The 17523-nt window shown below is 41.8% G+C and overlaps 1 protein-coding gene and 1 long non-coding RNA gene across 38 annotated transcripts in view; one reads left to right on the top strand and one right to left on the bottom strand.

The window, feature by feature from the left end:
* The window catches only part of TENM3 (teneurin transmembrane protein 3), a 1240854-nt gene that overhangs the window by 822303 nt on the left and 401028 nt on the right, over positions 1 to 17523 (top strand). For 24 of the 37 annotated variants that reach the window (XM_083755214.1, XM_083755180.1, XM_083755179.1 and 21 more), the window contains one exon: positions 13352 to 13451. The exons of 3 other annotated variants lie outside the window; for them this stretch is intronic. The gene's annotated coding sequence lies outside the window, so the exon portion shown is untranslated. Of the gene's footprint in view, positions 1 to 12889; positions 13452 to 13818; positions 13946 to 17523 lie in introns of those variants that run through there. 10 more of the 37 variants (XM_083755190.1, XM_083755182.1, XM_083755187.1 and 7 more) reach the window with 6 other exon arrangements.
* Positions 650 to 2783, bottom strand: LOC310852002. Its single transcript, XR_014567943.1, has 2 exons — positions 2704 to 2783; positions 650 to 746 (listed from the first exon to the last, which is right to left on the bottom strand). It is a non-coding gene; the product is annotated as an uncharacterized lncRNA (long non-coding RNA).

The raw sequence follows: 17523 nt of genomic DNA, 5'->3' as shown, positions 1-17523 counted from the left end.
TGTGCGGAGAGGGCTCTGGCTTCCTGTTGCTTTTGCATATGGCACTAAATTTAGTTCTGGCAAGAATCGCCATTTTTTTGACCTGCTTAATATTGGGGTTCTTGCCCATCAGGATTTGCAATATTAGATTCAGTGTTAGGCACTGTGCAATTTTTATTAACATAGCTTGATATGCATCTGCATGCACAAAAAGAGCAAGAGCTGGAAATATGTTTATTTTTCTGCTTCGGGACCAGAGCATCCCTCCTCTTACCATTCTCTGGCACTTCTGGGAACAGGACATTATAAATACCGGCTAGACTGCAAGCCTAAAACTCCACCTTGAGCTTCTTCTATCTTTCTACTGCAGTTCTGCTCCCCACCCCCCGTCTCCTTAAGGATACATATTATTTCCTTGCATGTGTCTGAAATGGCCAAAAAGTTGTTTACTTTTGCACAAACATTTTGATTATTAATAATAAATCTCAGCAAAAGGGATAATTACATGGAATCTCAGTTTTGTAATGTTTCCACATGAAGACGCAAGCGGAGAGTGAAGAAAAGAACATCAACTGGACACTTTTGGTGGAACAATAAATAGATTTGTCAGGCTTAAATCTACACTGTAGTGGCCAACCCAAACACATTAATGAAATAGAAAATCCAAACCTTTACATTTGTTGTGTTTAATGAAGACTTCAGAGTCCAAATTTCAGAGACATTGAATATTCTCTAGTATAGCTGAATAAGATTAAAAGGTTCATGACCTGGGGAACAAGATAAAATACTAATCAGTCCCATTTATCATTCATTCCACCAATCAGTCAGAAGTTATTCTATGTGCCAACACAACTTGTGAGTTAATATTGCCTTGGCCAACAGTAATGTCCTTCAGGATAACCTAAAAAAGACCTATCTTTAGCTGCTAACAATGGAAGTAGCAACAGGTTTGATAAAGCAACTATCATCATAATTGTGACCATGATGTGAAAATCAGGGTATTTGAATCTGCTGACACAAATTAGGTTGTGGCTTGGTTTGCACATCACAGTAAGCTAAACTACATGCATACTCCTGAAGAGAATGTGCATACTCCTGAAGAGAAGCATGCAACCACTTTGCTCCTCCCTGTCCTTTTTATTCCCATGGTGCATTTAGCTAAGGCCTGGCTTAGTGGAACATGCCCTCCAAACATGGGCTCATGGTTAAGTTCTCTGCTCACAAACAAGCTTTGGCTATGGCTTAACTACAACTCTGGGTTTGGACTATCCACTAAGCTAAATCTTGATTTATCATAGAAGTAGTAAAAAGGCCAGAGAGAGGCAAAGCAGCTGCAAACTTCTATCCAGGAGCTTGCTTGCTTGCATAGTCTTGGCAAGCTATCATTTGGCTTATTGTGTCTTGCAAACCAGGCCAGTGTGGCTCAAAATTTCCATGTGAATTAAATATCTTTCAGTACCTTATTTTCAGTAGGCTACCATTTCAACTGAACATGTATATTTACATTGTGTAATTCTCTTAATAATTCTTCCCAACTCTTATGGGAATAATACGTTGGTTTTCCTGCCAAGAATCTGACACCCATTCCTGCTCACTCTACAGACCTCTGTTTTTAAAGAATTCCAGCACTATAGTTGGAGAGTCTGGTTGGGGAGTGTGAGTACTAGTTTAAAAACCAAAACATATCAGAGCACTGGGATAATATAGCTGGCACCAACCATTTTATATAGTCTTCTCCGCAGCTAAGTCTGTTCCACTTTCCTTTAAGTACAGAAATATGCTTAGGATCCTAAATCTTTAACAATACGATGAGTACCATACATCAGTATATTAATGTGTACATAATAGGTTACCCACGGGGGAATTAGTAATACCATTATGTTGACAAAAAAAACTTGGTCTGATTGCCCCAGTCTATCAGTATAGACTGCAAAACAAGTGATGTCATTCAGTAAGGAGTTGTCTTCCATTATAATAAAACCCATTATAAGCTCACAGTCTACCATTCAGATGAGGAATGATATTTAGAGACTCACATCCAAGTTCTGCTGACCGCAGTCACATGAATTTTCCTGCCATATAATTAGAACTGTTTGGAAGGGTGTTCCATTTTAGAAAATCAGAAAGGCAACATGTCTGAGATAGAAAGAAACTCTTTATGTACTGTATAGACAAACAGATTGATTAAATTTTATAGAAATTCGGACAAATGGAAGCATGTTTTGGTTTAAACAGATAATTATATAATGTACATTTGAATATTTCACCTGTACTGTGCCCACTAATTTAGTCTTTTGGAGATTCCAACTGGAGTTGCAAACTTCTGAGCAACATCAAAGAGCTTCCATGTAAAAACATATTAAAACTTTATCTGAGAATATTCTTGTCTTAAACTTTAGATGTAGGGAAGAATCCTTTCCTATACATCCCCTAGGGCATTACTTCTTAGACTTTTGAAAATTGAGGCCATCTCCAGAATAATGAAGCTAATCACATACCCCTAAAAAAACCCTATGTGTACATTGCTAGTGGCCCATAATTTTCAAAGTATATGAGGCTAGCATTCGTATGGAGCTCCTTTTACCCCATTTCATCTGTATCTTATCAACTGAGCCATGTAGTAGCATCCTGAAGCATTAAACGGGTGATATCTCTGTGTCCATCCACTTGTTGAATAGGTAGCAACGCCCTGGTTTTCAGGATTTAATTTGTGCCAGGTCTCACCATGATTTCAGTCTTGGCAACTGTTTTCAGTGCCAGGAGTCCAAGACTATATCTATTGTTGTTGCCATCAGTCTGTCTCAAGAGACAATGGAGTGCAGCCCCAGAGATGAAGTCAAATTGCTGCATTAGCAGCACCGAAATCACTTCCCCGGAGCACAAGCCTAGGCAGTGTGTATGGAGGTCCTGGACTGCCCAGATATCAATACCCCCTCTTCAGCCATGCTGATGGGGTCCAAAGGAAAGCAGAGCAACAGGTTTGCCACCAGCTAGGCTGCAGGAGTTGCCAGAAGAAGGTGTACAAGGCCCCATCCAACAGTCTTAGGGACTCCACTCCTGATTTGTGTAGGCTTTCCTCCTTAGCTTTTTCTCCTGAAGATATCCTGCAAGGCAACAAAGGTTAAGGATCTGAGAACCCTTACCTGGTTTAGCTGGCCAGTCTAAGCTGTTTACCAGGATGTGACTGCTGTCGCATGCTGACAGCTTCTGGGAGCCACAGGTGTGAGCTGAGTGCAGGATGTGGACCAAAGGTGGACAGCCCAGAAGGAGCTGTCCCCCACCACTGCCAGTACCTAGTGTAAACCCTCAGAATGCTACAAGGAGGGGGAAGAATTGGTTTAGCCAAGGTTCTGCTGGATCCTAAGCCCAGCTATCAGTGATGGACTAGATTTGGGCCTCTCTGATGTGCTAGCCTAGAGCTGATGCACCCCCCACCCCAGAATGTGGGGAAGGACACAGAATGTGGGGACGGACACACTAACCTACCTTCTGCTCTGGCCAGCATGAGTGGCAGGACTTCAGATATGATGGTGGCTCTGCTGCTCCATTCAGCCCCACTGGTCCCTGGTCAGGAGTTAGGATTGCTCCCTAATTTGGTTTGGATTCAACCCTTTTCTTTTGACCCACTCTAGTTACTATGCATACCAATTTTGCACCATTAATGCCACTTTCAGAAGTTATTGTGTCAAGTCTAATGCCATGTGTAGAGCTCAATTATTATTTCTTTTTTGAAAACTGCTGCAAGAATGTTGTTTTGAACATTCACAAAGTATACGAAAAGCTAATGCATTTTGTGTATTATGCCAGCCTTCTTGCTAACATCTCGGTATTTGACCTCAGCATCTAGGACTATCAAAGCAAATACCATATGAGAGGTCAGTGTGATTATAGATTCTATATCCTCAGATTTTTTTAAAAAATGTTGTCTACAATTATGCAGCCTTTACAATATTTAAATTGACTCACAATCTGATTCAAAATATCCACAAGAAAGTCTTCCTGGCCTGAATCCAAAGAACTGTGCAACTAGTTTCACATGCCAAAGAGAACTCTGGATACATTTTCCTTAAACAGCAGCCCCTTATTCCACTTGACAAACCTATTTTGAACTGAAGGGCGGTTTCAAAAGTAGTTTGTGACATGTCTGCTATTCAAAAGGGTGGGGAGCATCAACTGGGCATGCCCAAGCAGTTCTCTGGATCCCAGGTATTGGATTAAGTAGGGCTTGCTTCCTAATAAGTCTTACTTAAGATTTCAGCTTCAGCCCACTGACCTTTCATTATTGTATTCCTACTTATAATTAAGCCCTCTTGCTGGAGCATACAACAATTTTTACTGCACTATTTTTTGTCTTCTTAATCTACTGCCTTATCTGTTAAACTACAATTTTAAGGATGTCCCAAGATCTTACAGAAATTTTTATGTGCTTGTGTTGTGTGTACCTTATACTCTTGCGAAGAGTCTATTCTATGTGATACAAAAAAATATAGCAATTTAACTTTACAGTTGTATGGAAACTAACATCATTAAGCTCCCTCTGCAAATATTTTTACTGCCATTTAAATTTAGACTTGTCATATGTCACATTTTATTTTATTTTATTTTTAGGCTAGTGAAAGCATAGCTAAAGGAAACAATCTTGGCTAAGCATGCCTTGAGGGTCCTCTCTGCCTGCTTTCTTCATGCCTTATACTTTTGTCACTCAAGCTGCATAGATGCACTCCAATAATTAATAGTAAACCGGGTGGGGAGAAAAAATTATTGGACCCCTTCTTGAGATCTTGTGTATAAAAAGGAAAAGTTCCCATGAGTGAAGTATATAAGTTAGCTTTTTTCAGAAAAAAGAAAAGGAATGAATTACATTTTTCTTCTTGTCCTTTAAATGAATAGCATAGTTTGGGTGAAATTATCAGGCAATTGCATGCCTTTTATGCAGATAATGCTATTTGATGAAAGCGGTGTTTTGATCTGCTAAGGATAATACAGATCCAGGGTTGGATTCATTGGTAAGAGTAAAGCTGTCTTCTGTGATAACTTCATCTCAGCATGAGGTCAGACGGGGGAAACTGGGATGGGGGATTAAAAAATGACACAGTCGGAGCAGTATTCAGTTCCCTGCTGTGCTCCTGGCTGCACACTATAGCTTATGTTTCTGATCTGTTATGGTATTGTCTGCTTTTCTCTCCCAGAGCAGAGATTGCTTAAAACTTTTCTTTTTTCAGCTAGAGGGATTAGTTCAGTGCAGCTTTTTTAATTAAAGAAACTGTATCTTTTTCAAGGCAATTTAAGGCTGCAGTAGAAGGCCATCAGCATTCATAACTTAGTACTATTAACTATAACAAAGAGTTGCTATACCTTTTAAATTTTAAAATAGGAGCCAATCTGCAGAATTTTAGAATTCATAATTGCTCCTTACCCAAAATAAGTAGCACTGAATGAATTACTGTCTAGCAGCTTCAAATATGATGCATTCCATTTGGCTTAGCTTCCTTTATTTAAACCCCCATGGTAATTGTAGAGTGTTTTAATTGCATAAATAAGTGAAAATAGTTCTGGTGTACGCCTCCTTTGTTCAAAACTTATAAGGAATATTTATCCATTAAAAAAATGTCTGTACATATGCAACACACACATGCATAAAGTATTCAGTACTCAGGAAATATAAATTTGAGATGAATTTACAGCTCAATTTAACCAAGGTAAATTGATGGAAACCTCAAATATTTCAAATAAGGCCCATATGGTGATCACTTTACAAAGCATATAGGGATGGTGCTTGGGTTGCAACATACACATCTCCAGCTAAATTCCATGTCAGATCAATTAGAAACAGTTCTCCTGGACAGACAGGAACAGAGTGTGTTGCCACTAGACTGACAGGGTATAGACATGAAAGCAGCAAGACTAGGTACTTCCTATTTAACTATTATTATTATTATTATTAATTTTAAATATTGTATTCTTATTTTTATTAGTAAACTTACATAAGATCAGTTGTATAATGAAAGAAATTATTTTGCCCACCACTTTTCAGTCAGGCTGGTATATACTGCTGGATGCATCAACTTGAAAGTTTGCATTATGTTGTCCCTGAGACCTGTAGCTATGTTTGAGCTTAACAGCTGATGGCGATAACTATTAGAAATTATTTCAAGCATTCTGTGGTCAGAGGAAATGGAACTTTAAGAAAGTCTATGAGGGTTTCATAGTTGAAACTAATTTTATTTCTACTCCAAAAAGTAAAAATGAATATACCATAAATATATGTATTGGTTATCTGTATATTGAGCCAACTATATACTAATAGGTGAGTGATATATAATTAAGGACCATAATTAATGTAGCACTTTTAACTTGGAAAATGTTTGTTACAACCATGTGCCTTTTTTATTCCCATTTTATGGAAAGAGAATTGAGGCTGAGGGAGAACAATTTGGCTAAATAACTCTCTTGCCAGCTTACACACTAAATCAGCGGCTGGATAATATTTTTCACTCCGTTTATCTACTCTGTCTTTCCATCATGGATGTTATAGGCAATTACCTTATAGTATAATATTTGACAGTAAATCCTGAGAAAGTGAATGTAATTCCATTGATTAAATTTAACAAGGTTGTGTAAGTGGCCATTGGGGAACCTCTACCAGTCTTAAGGATTCTTCACAATAACTCAAGTGTGGGCAGGAGGAGTTGAAGCATTTCATATCAGAAGATTGTACATGCCTGTTTTACTGTAGGTACCTGTACTGAGAACCTGCTGTCACTCATAGTTTTCCAATAAAAGTATATATGATAAATAGACATATGAGCAATCGTCTCACATGAGATGGACATGAGCATGGGATCCTCACACCTGTGTCCATTGCAGACTACTGTAATGTGTGATATACCTTAAAGGGACCCCTGACCGTTAGGTCCAGTCGCAGACGACTCTGGGGTTGCGACACTCATCTTGCTTTAGTGGCTGAGGGAGCTGGTATACAGCTTCTGGGTCATGTGGCCAGCATGACTAAGCCGCTTCTGGCGAACCAGAGCAGCACACGGAAACACCGTTTACCTTCCCGCCGGAGCAGTACCTATTTATCTACTTGCACTTTGTGCTTTCGAACTGCTAGGTTGGCAGGAGCAGGGACCAAGCAACGGGAACTCACCCCATCACGCGGATTCGAACCGCTGACATTCTGATCGGCAAGCCCTAGGCTCTGTGGTTTAACCCACAGCACCACCCGCATTAGGATTCCCTTAAAGACAGTTTGGCGACTGATAAATAATTTTGCTGCCAGCTTATTGATGCGTGTGGGTAGGGGAGAACATACCGTATCTATTCTGAGTTGTCTGCCTAAGCATTAGCTAAAATTATTTTTAGACAATTTTTTGTCTACATACAGAGCTTTAAATCCTTTACATGCCTCAGGTCTCAATTATCTTAAACTCCCTAAGGTTTTAAGAATGGCCACTGTTACCTCCCGATAGGTATTGTTTCTAGGAAGGCAATGATATCTTACTTGAAGAAGGTACTTTTCTTTGGTGACCCCAGAGCTATGCACGTTTCAGTAGGTTTCTCCCTGATTTATTTTTTGGTAGCAGGTTAAAGTATGTTTAATGGGCATTTGGAAACTAGGTGTAGGTATTTTACTGTAGGTTTTTGGTACTTTTGAATTATGGTTTTATACTGCTTAAATTTGATATACATTATTTTTTTGTTTCTAGCTTCTGTAAACCACATTGTTTACCACATTTTTAAAAAGAAATATATAATTAATGCAATGACTAAAAATTTTAAGTGCAGCATACTTAAGAAATTACCATGGTTATGTACAAAACCTTGCTCAGTTAATAGTAGCAATAGTATAGTGGTGGTGATGTATGACAGCACGAGGATCACTTGGATCCCTCCTGCCCCAGGCAATATGTGGACTCTGTCAAGTTGGTTCTTTTATGAGTCCATAGTAAAGAGGGTCAATGCCTGGGTGAAACTAAAGTACCATGCTTTCACTAGAGGTCAACCTCATCTAGAGCATTGGTTTATGCAGTGGAACACAAACTAATGTAGCAGAAAAGCATGACCCCCATTTAAAGGTTGATTTGTATGATAATCAGTACATTCAGTGGCTCCAGAATGGATGTATGTAGGACCCTAGTTTGCCTTAATTAAGGTAATTAAGACATATTTCTCATTGCAGACAGCCATTTAATTTTAGAGCTTAGTCAGTGATCTGAGTAAAATATTTGTTTTGCTAATTTATGGCCAAGCAAACTAAATTTCTCAAAATACCCATGGCAGCTTAGTAATATTTCCTTGTAAGGATGTTTTAGGTTTTTTTTAAGAAACGTATCATATTTCTCTCTTAATGCAGTAAACTGGAAATACCTGTACAATGAAAGCTACAGCTACAGTTTTGTTATATTTGACCTCAAAATCAAAAGACCCATTTAGTAATTTATTAATGGGCTACTGACACGGCACTGCAACATACAGCATAGCTGAAAGATTTGATGTTAAACTGATTTACCTATTTAATTGGCTTACATCCTAGTACTTTATTTTGATGATATTGTGGATCAATCTGCTTTGTGAGATGTTGAGTGATAAATTGGGGCTTAAGTTGTAAACATTTATTTCCCATTAAATCTGAATGTTCTACCTGCCACCCCCATTTTTTAAATAGAAAAAGAGAACTAGGTTTATTTTCCTATGGCTTTTCTAGGATTTTTCTGCTTAATGAAAATTCAGAGTCTATAGTAACTTCATGTAATTACAAGATCTTCAGGCAGGCTGAAAGATTTTTTCAGCTGTCGTTAGGCACAAATGGATACCTGCCCTGCCTCCCAAATATAAGAAAATAGCAGCAGCAAAGTACAATTAGTAAGTTGAGGGGGTTATCTTTGGAGAGCCTTTGAGTAACCTGATACCACGCTGATCTGCTAGAATGCTCTCAGACTGCATGGCAAATATGCCCCCAAAGGCAGAGGCTAAAGGGGAGGCAGAAAAATGACCTAACTCTGCTGTATTTTCCAGAGGAAGTCCTAAATGACTGTTCAGCCTGATCCATGGAGCTAATTGTAGGAAGAACAAATGGGAATTGTAACTGTCACATTATGGCCAGCCAATAAGATTGATGGAGCAACTGAAACAACACCCCCCCTTCTTCCTTTTTTAATATCATGCTTTCTTCTTATCCACAGTAATGCACAGAACTTGGTCTTTAACTCCCACCCAGGCAACCTCTTATCTAACTATCCTCAACCACATCTTGACGCATACCCCCAAAGCAAACTTAGTGGTTAGAAACAATTTCCTCGGATATGAGTTGTATTTCAGTGCCATTTGACAAGCATTTTTTAAATGCACTTGAGTACCTTTAAAAAGGAGAGAGAGAGAGAGAGAGAGAGAGAGAGAGAGAGAGCAGCAGCAGCAAACCCCCCTTCTACATAGAAGAGGTAGATTAACATGGAGGGGGGGCATCAGGGCAACTTTACAAGTCTGGAGAGGACATGCCAATGCCTGGATTTCCCCCCTCCCCGTTTTTATGGGTAGCTTCCAGCAGGCAGGAGCCAGAAAGTCGTGCGTCGGGGTTCAATCCTGCTGTTTCCTTTCGATTACACCTTGGATCTAAGAAGCCAAAGGGACTGGGAGGCTCTCCTTGACTGAAACACGTGCAACCTTTTTTCGTCTGGTACTGCAATATAAAAGTTTATTGCTAGCTGTCGTGGGGTGGGAAGAGAAGCAGTCTATTAAATTAATGCGCAGGCTAGACTGTAGATACGGGTGTGGTTTTTTTAATAAAAAAATTAAATATTTTTAGTTCAGTCACGTCTAGTGACAGACTTTGGAAAGATGTTAGGATATTAGCCAGATCAGATCTGAAAGAAACGTGACTTAACGCACTTCAAATTAGCTTAAAGGCTAAAGCGTAATTAAACTCCAGTAAGCTTCATCCTCTAGTATTAAACTTACCCTCCGATACTAAAACGCATTACTTGAAAGTAAGCCTCACAGCTTTAAACAAGACGTTAAGACTGGACTGCTCCTCTCTGTTTTAAATAGTATTTTCTTTTCAAGGTACTTATCCTGTGGACTCGGTCTCTGAACTAGAAGGGGTGGCTTTCAACATATTCGCTACATCCCATGCTATAAAATACACTGAAGAGGAGAGGATAGAAAACGCAGAGGGCAGATCTGCCTAAAGGGATGGGAAAATCTGTCCTTCCCTTGGATCTTTGCAGTACTTTTCCTCTTGCAATTATAATCGTTAGATCCTTTTTTTCTAACTGGGGTGTGACAATTACATTTACACTTAATTTTGTCCGGAAATTTACCCCCACCCCCCAAAAAATACCCTTCCTACACTATACGTTCCTCTTTACTCAGTCCTCCGCATGGCAGCCTCAAATTTAAGTGCAGCCCGGAAAAATGCTTTATGTTCGAGGATTTCTCTCATCGGTGCTGCGACTGCTTTTAGGAGGCAGCCCAAAGGCAGAGGAAGCTGCTGGGCCGTCGCTTTTTTTTTTTTTTTTTAGGAGCGAGAACTTGAAAGGATTCTTTGATGAGCCTTCGAAGTTTCTTTACCTGCACCTTGCCATTTCTTTTCCACTACCATGGTGGGATCCGGTGTCGAAAGCTGCCTTCAGAGCCCCACCCTCGCCCATTGCCACGCGCCTCTCTCTACAACTCCTATTTCAGTGCCCTTTTCACACGAGCGGGTTGGCAGCCTCAGAATTTGAGCAGGCTGTTTACATTACGAGGGCGTCGTGCCTCTTCCCCCGTCGTGGCGATTTGTTTCATCACTGTGCTACACAGATTCCTAGTGTCTTCACCTACCGAAGAGTGTGTGTTTAAACACTCCCATTGCTTGTAAAGGCGCAGTCAGGAAAGAGGATTTTACGTGGTCAGAGTAATGCCCTCATTCGTTAACCGACAAGGTGAGCGAGGTCTTTTGGAAGGAAAAAGTCAGCTGCCGTCGCAGGCACCGGCCACCATAGGACAGCAGCCCAACCGAGATTGCTCAGTATGTGGCCACAAACCTACCTGTTCGCCCTCGAAGAGCTAGCTCCCTGTATGGCAGACTGGCCTTCTGCCATGCCTGCTGCACTTTTTACTCCACACACACCTGCTTTTCACCCGCGGACCCACCCACCTACTTTGTTTGTTTGTTTTGAGCCTCGATCCTGACGAAGAGTTCTGTGAAGCTCGAAAGTTAGCTCGGTGCTCTGCGATTTCTACATGGCGTATTACGATACAGGAGCGTAACGCTACTGTCTGTATCTGTTTGCATGTACATCCTCTCTTGTGAATTTAATAGACTTCCCCATCACAAGTTTTTGAAACCTGGGAAGGCAAGAGGGGGGAAGGGTGTATATATGTGTGTGTGGTTTGTTGGGGGGGGGGGCGGCTTTCTGGCTGCTGTGTTACACAGGACGCAAAGAGTAAGGAAATGCTAGGATGTCAAGCAGACTATTTCTCCCTGTAAAGGCGCAGCCACCTAGGAATATCAACTGAGAAGTAAATGGCTTCTCCCAAGTGAGTGAGGTTAGTGTGGCAGCCTCAAAGAGAGAAAATATCCGCACCACCAAGAAAATAAGGTATACATAAGTTTTATAGGATCTTAACAGGGAGGCGTAAGACGAGACGAGAGAAAATACATGGCTTATTATCTTCCTCGGGGCGGGAGAAAGAATTGACGAGGACGCGGACGGGTGTCTCGGTGTAAACTTCAGCTTCGGAGCGGGCAGTTGGCGGAGTCGTCTCTTGCCCAGCAGATGCCGCGTAGCCCAACGAGGCAAGAGCGCGCGTCCGGGTGCGTGCGAGAGAAAGCGAGCGAGGCAGCCACACTTTCGCCCGCTGTGCGGCGAAGATGATTCGTCCCAGCCGAGAGCGCGTTTCCCGCGCCTAAATTTCAGAGGGAGCGCTGGTCCAAAACCCGCCGGTCATTAAGAGGAAATGAGACAGGGACCGACTTCCAGGCTTGCGTAGCCGTGCAAATCAGCCCTGCGCCTTTGCATTCGGCGCTAGATCCCAGCAGAGTTCATTAGGACTCACTCCGAAGTGCGCCTAGGATGGCAGCCTTAATTACAGCCCTCTGCTATGCTTCATCATCAATCTCGGAGGCAGTCATTTGCTTAGCCACCCTCGCTCTAATGACTCAGCTGACCTAACATGCCCAGCCTATGAAACAACAGCCAAGAGGAGGGAAATTAAAAGTGGGGGGGGGGGACTAGAAGAAAAACAAACACGCGCCACCACCAAAGTATTGCCTAAGAATAGCAGCGCCCTTCCCATCGCTCTGAAGAGCACAGGGTCAAGTGCAAACATTTAGCGCAGTTATTCTCGCACCACCCTCTAGGACGTATAAATAAGGATAGGTGGAGAGATAAATAGGCAAATTCCATCCCAATCGCAAGCGGTGCGCACCCAAGTCCCTCTCCTCCTCGTTCAGGCGGCGGATCTGGGCGCATGTATAATGAGGATCTGTAAGTTCATTAGTGTTTGCAATCAGCGGCACGCAGACACCCTCATCAGGGCAGAAAGCTGCAAAGAGCCCATTCATCAGCGTGAAGTGTTGTTCACGGATGACCCCTAAATCATGGCACTAGTGGTAGATGCACTGATTGGACACAGCATGGGAGCCTCGGCACTTTACATTAACCAACGGAGGCAGTGGGGAAGAGAAAAGGGGACGAGGCGGAGGTGGTTCAGTCCATCTGACAGCAGAAGGCAGCAAAAGGGGCGCCTTGGCGGGAAAAGCTCGGGCAAGGAGAGCGGCTGCCCGTTTGCCAAATGCCGAGGCAGAGGAGCCGGGGATTATAAATGGCCAAGTCCATTCCCCAGCGCCTTGGCCAGGGGGATGGATCTCCCCTCGCTTTATGGTAGGCGCCTCTCTCTTGCGTGTGCGTCTCTCTCCCCCTCTCTGGCGAGGGAGGCAGGAGCTGAAGCGGCTGCCTCTGCCGAGCCTCCCTTTGGGGTCTCCCCCCTCGCTTTATAGTTAGATCCTCCCGGCTGCTGCTGCTGCTGCTACTGCTGCTCCTCCTCCTCCCTCCTTCCCTCCCCCCGCCTTCTGTGGCACTTTATTTTTGGGGGTCGTCCTCGCGCTTTCTTCCATCTCTTGAGAGAGGGCGGGAAAAAATAATAATAAACTCCCCGCGCGCGACTCTTGCCAGGAGAAAGACGAGTAGCCCGGGGAGCTGCGGAAAGTGAACTCCTCGGGGCTTGCCCCTCTCCCTCCCTCCCTCCCTCTTCAGCCTCCCCCTTCTCTTCAGCCCCTGGCAGGACAGGGAAAGGAACTTGTAACAGTTTTCTTTTTCTTCTCCCCCCCCCCTCATTCTCCACCCCTCTCTCTCTCTCCCCCTCAACCGGCTCCCCGTTTTTGGCAAAGTGTGTGGTGCGTGCGCTGCCGCTGCTGCTGCTCTTCCCGGAGCTGTTGGGCTAACTGAGGAGAGAAGGCGGAGGAAAGAGTCCGCGCTAAGGCGCCCTGGGTAAGTGGCTGCGTTTCGCGCGCTTTGCTGGTCCTAGTGCCCGCGTCCCAGGCTGAGGTGCCGAGGAGTTCCGACGAGGAGCCGGTGCGCGCGGCGGGGCGGGGGGTGGGGGAGAAAAGGGGTCCTTCTTTCCCCGCTTGCTTTCCCTGCTCCCTCACTTTGAACTCTCGCCTATTTGGAAAGCTCCCCTTGAGTCGCCTGGAAACTTTTTTTTTTCTTTTGGTTTGGGCTTTTGTTCTTTCTCTCTCTCTGCCGGCGGCTTCGCTGCCTGTCAGCGGGGAGAGGAGCAGGGACGGCGAGCGGGCGCAGTTGGGGGTGGGGAGGGGGGCGAGAGAGACAAGAGAACCCAGAGCGACTTTCGTTTGGTGCCAAATGTGAGTCTCGACAGTGCCCTGTGTTAGCGATGCAGCGCGCCGCCGCCGCGAAGTATAGATGTTTCTGAGACTGTGGACACGCAAGAGGCGCAGAAGGAAGGGTAGCATTGCGTGTTTGGGGTGCGTGTGTGTGTGTGGGCGGGGGTGGGGTGATGGTTGCTTCAACTTGATCAGCCGCCACCTCGTGCCAGACAAGACAGAAATGTTGCCCTGACTAGGAGACTCGTCTGTTGACATACCTGGTGTCGTCGTCGTTCCAGCGTCCTTTAATTTCTAAGGGCGAGCGGAGGATTTTGCCTCTTAGGATTCAGTAGGTTGCGCTTTGCTGATTTATCGACCTTCTCTGGTCACGCAAGGTGTACATATGCATTACTTATCCGAAACACTTCCCTCCCAAGCTAGCAAAAATCTAGTCTTCTACGCTACTGGACTCTATACTTTAGATTTAGCACAAAACTACTGCTTTCATAGCAATTTCATTTCTCTCCTTCCCCCTTCATTAGTCCAGACCTTTATTGGTAAGTGTGTAAGGGAAACTGAAGGAGTATAAATGCCAGCCTGGGCTTAACTTGTGGTAGACTTAGGTATGGTTTCTATTATCTGTGGTGTGATCTGTATGGATAAGATTGTCTCTTTTCATAGCAGTGCACTTCTTATCTGTTGACAACGTATTTGTCAAACCTTTGTAGACAGTAGCAGAATCCACTGGGTGGTCTTTGGAAGTTGGACGTTGAGACTTTACTTAGTCTTTTGTTACTGTGCAGTAACAGAAAAACTGTATTTTGATCTTTCTTTAAACTGTCAAAAAAGCAAGCACAAAAGAGAAGTCTATACTCTAGAAGATCAGATTGCAGTATATGTTTAGTCTGAACAAAATCACAAATTGCTTATAGAATGTTAATTGCAAAGTATTTTTCTCCCATGCGTTCACTACCTGTTATCTGAAGTTTTATAATCTCAAAATAACTTTAATGGTAAATCAGAATATATTTCTGTAATATGTGCCTGTTATGTTTCTGTATGCAGAATCTCAGTGTTGTGATTGTATTGTGATTTGCAGTTTTAAAGCAGTGCATATAATTCCTTAAAACATGTCTTTGAGAGATCCAGTTTTTCACATATTTGATTTCCAGATTTAGGACTGCAGGCTGATTCCTGCTTAACATGGGAATAAACTGTAGGTGATTAAGAAGCACTTAATTCTGAGTAAGACTGCAAAAGAATGCTTGCGCTCCTATTAAAAATGCTCATTTTCTGGGTATGAACCCTAGTATGCATCAATAACTATAATGCATTGATACCTATAGTGATGCACTCATACAGATATGCATACTGAAGGCGTTCAAAATTAACAGTTTTAAACTCCCTTATAAATGAACATATATGCTTAAGAGTTAGCATATCCTGGCAAGGGTGGGGGCATCTAGTCCACTATAAGAACTCTTGACCATATACAAACAGTCTATATCAGAATCTAGGAAATCTTTTTTATTGTATTATGATGTTCTGCTTTTTCTATGGTCAACAACTGCTTACTCACTTTGTTTCCCAGACCCTTTGCTCCAATAAACTGAAGTGACTCCATTTAAGCCATTGTTGTCCCATTGGAGTCTATAGTATGATAGTTGGCGTAAATTAAAGTTATTGCACTTCTAATGTGGTAGATTGAGAGTAGCTTCAATAAATTAGAAGATAGAAGGCTTAAATGTGCTATGTATAATTTCTGTTGACCTAAGAAGGAGGAAGTGTTTTCCTGCATGTGAAGAAATAGAGGGGAAGCTATGGTTCTGATTCTCAAGCCAGTTATTTAGAAAGAGTCAATTCCTGCTCAGTAGGACTACTTAGGAGTAAGTGGTTGGCTGCAGTAAGTAGAAATAGTATAGGAAAAAGTACAGGAGAAATTGTATCCTGGAAAAAGTATTTTATAGGACAGGGAAGAGACTGCAATCATACTCATGATACAGTATCAAGCTCGTATTAGTAACACTCCTTTATGCAAAATATAGCTACTTGTCGTTCAAATGTCAGTAAAATAAAACATCTTGAAATAAATGAAGCTCAAGTATCCAATTGTGAAATTGAAACACAACACTATTGATTGATACCAGTGAAAAATGCTTATTGTCCACTCTATATCTAGCAGCCATCCCCACCCCATGCCTGGAAGAATTGTCATATTGAATCTTAGCCATTTTCTAATATTTTTTTAAGAATGCAAAAGGTTAAAAAAAAATAGTATGCTTTTAAAAAGCTTAGGTTTATGACCTCCACAGAACCTTGTCCAAGATTCCAGTGCTGTCTTTATAACACTGCTGTTGGTTTCACTGATATTCAGATTAAATCCTACTGCCAGTTCAAGTCCACAGTTCCCGGAGAACCACCAGGCCTTATATACGATGGTGTATTGGAATGAGTAGTCCTCAAAAAAGCCAAAATGGCTGTAATTTAGGGTCATAAAATCAGGATTACCTGAATAAATGACTAAAAATGGTATCTTTAAATCTATCTTGACCCTATCAAGTAGTCCCATTGATCTCAACAGAATTATGGCAGAATTGATAATTTTCAGATTGGGACATAAAATTACAAGGTTTTTGTAATTTAGCAGAGTTCATACACATTTTAATTTTCATAATTCTTAAACACATCTATGGCATTTTACTTTTTTAATACAGCGGTAGAGCAATTTTATGCATGGGTATGGCTACAATTTTCAAGGTAAATGAATAGCTTTCTGTGTTTGGTTTGGTTCTCTAACCTGTTTGTGAGGTTTGTCGTGTTAACAGGTATATTGAGGATCTTAACATTTGGTGTGCAGAACAGAAATCTTCTGTTACTTGATTGTGATGAATCTGTTTGCTTTAAGAGAACTCTACTATGTCAAGTGTATTTGATATACAGTACTGAAAGAGACCTTTTCCTCAGTAACTCTTTGAAGTTGGAGGTTTCAGTTATGTTTTCCATTCATACTGTCTGCTTGAGAGTGGCAAGTTTGAAAGGATTTTAGTTTTTTTATTGAGTTATGGTGTTAACAGGCAATGACCTAAAGGCTGGCAAAAATCGGAAAATATTTAAATGTTAAGTATAATCTTAATATTGGCAGTTACCAGTTTTTAAGAAGCCAGGTTTTGAAAGTTACAGATGCTGTAGAGGATATCACCGCAGAGACATACTCTCCCCTTTTTGGTTCTGAAACTAATGACTTGCTTTTGTCTTATAAAACCTGATTTATTTTATGTTTTCTTCATAGCAGGCATTATCATAAATGTTTTCTTATAATTGAGATTAATGTGGCTGAGCAAAAGGAGTGGTTTGGAGGGCTGTATTCATTTTGAGTGTTGTTCTAATCAGTTTTGGATATAGCATTTCACAATATATCAGTCTGCATCCAAACCTGCCTTATTATGTAGAATTAACTTGTTGGTGATTGATAGTAAGACTGCTACATCTTGAGAAGTCATTTGTTTCAAAACAAGTGTTAGGGATTCTAAGATTTTCAAACCACTGGGTCATGCAACTTTGACCTTATTGTGGCCTGAATGAAGCTTGAGAGAAAAACTGAAGAGGAAACAAGTTTCTTGGGGTGGGGACGACGACAATACAGGTGTTTAATTCACTAATTAGAGACAGATTTGTACACTTCATCAAACCAAAGCATGACAGATATGAGAAACAATTTGTGATTATACTATTTTTTT

Source organism: Podarcis gaigeae, assembly GCF_964106915.1.
Source record: "Podarcis gaigeae genome assembly, chromosome: 9".
Taxonomy (NCBI): Eukaryota; Metazoa; Chordata; class Lepidosauria; order Squamata; family Lacertidae; genus Podarcis; species Podarcis gaigeae.
The sequence above is the reverse complement of the archived record's forward strand: the minus strand, read 5'-3'. Positions and strand labels throughout refer to the sequence as shown.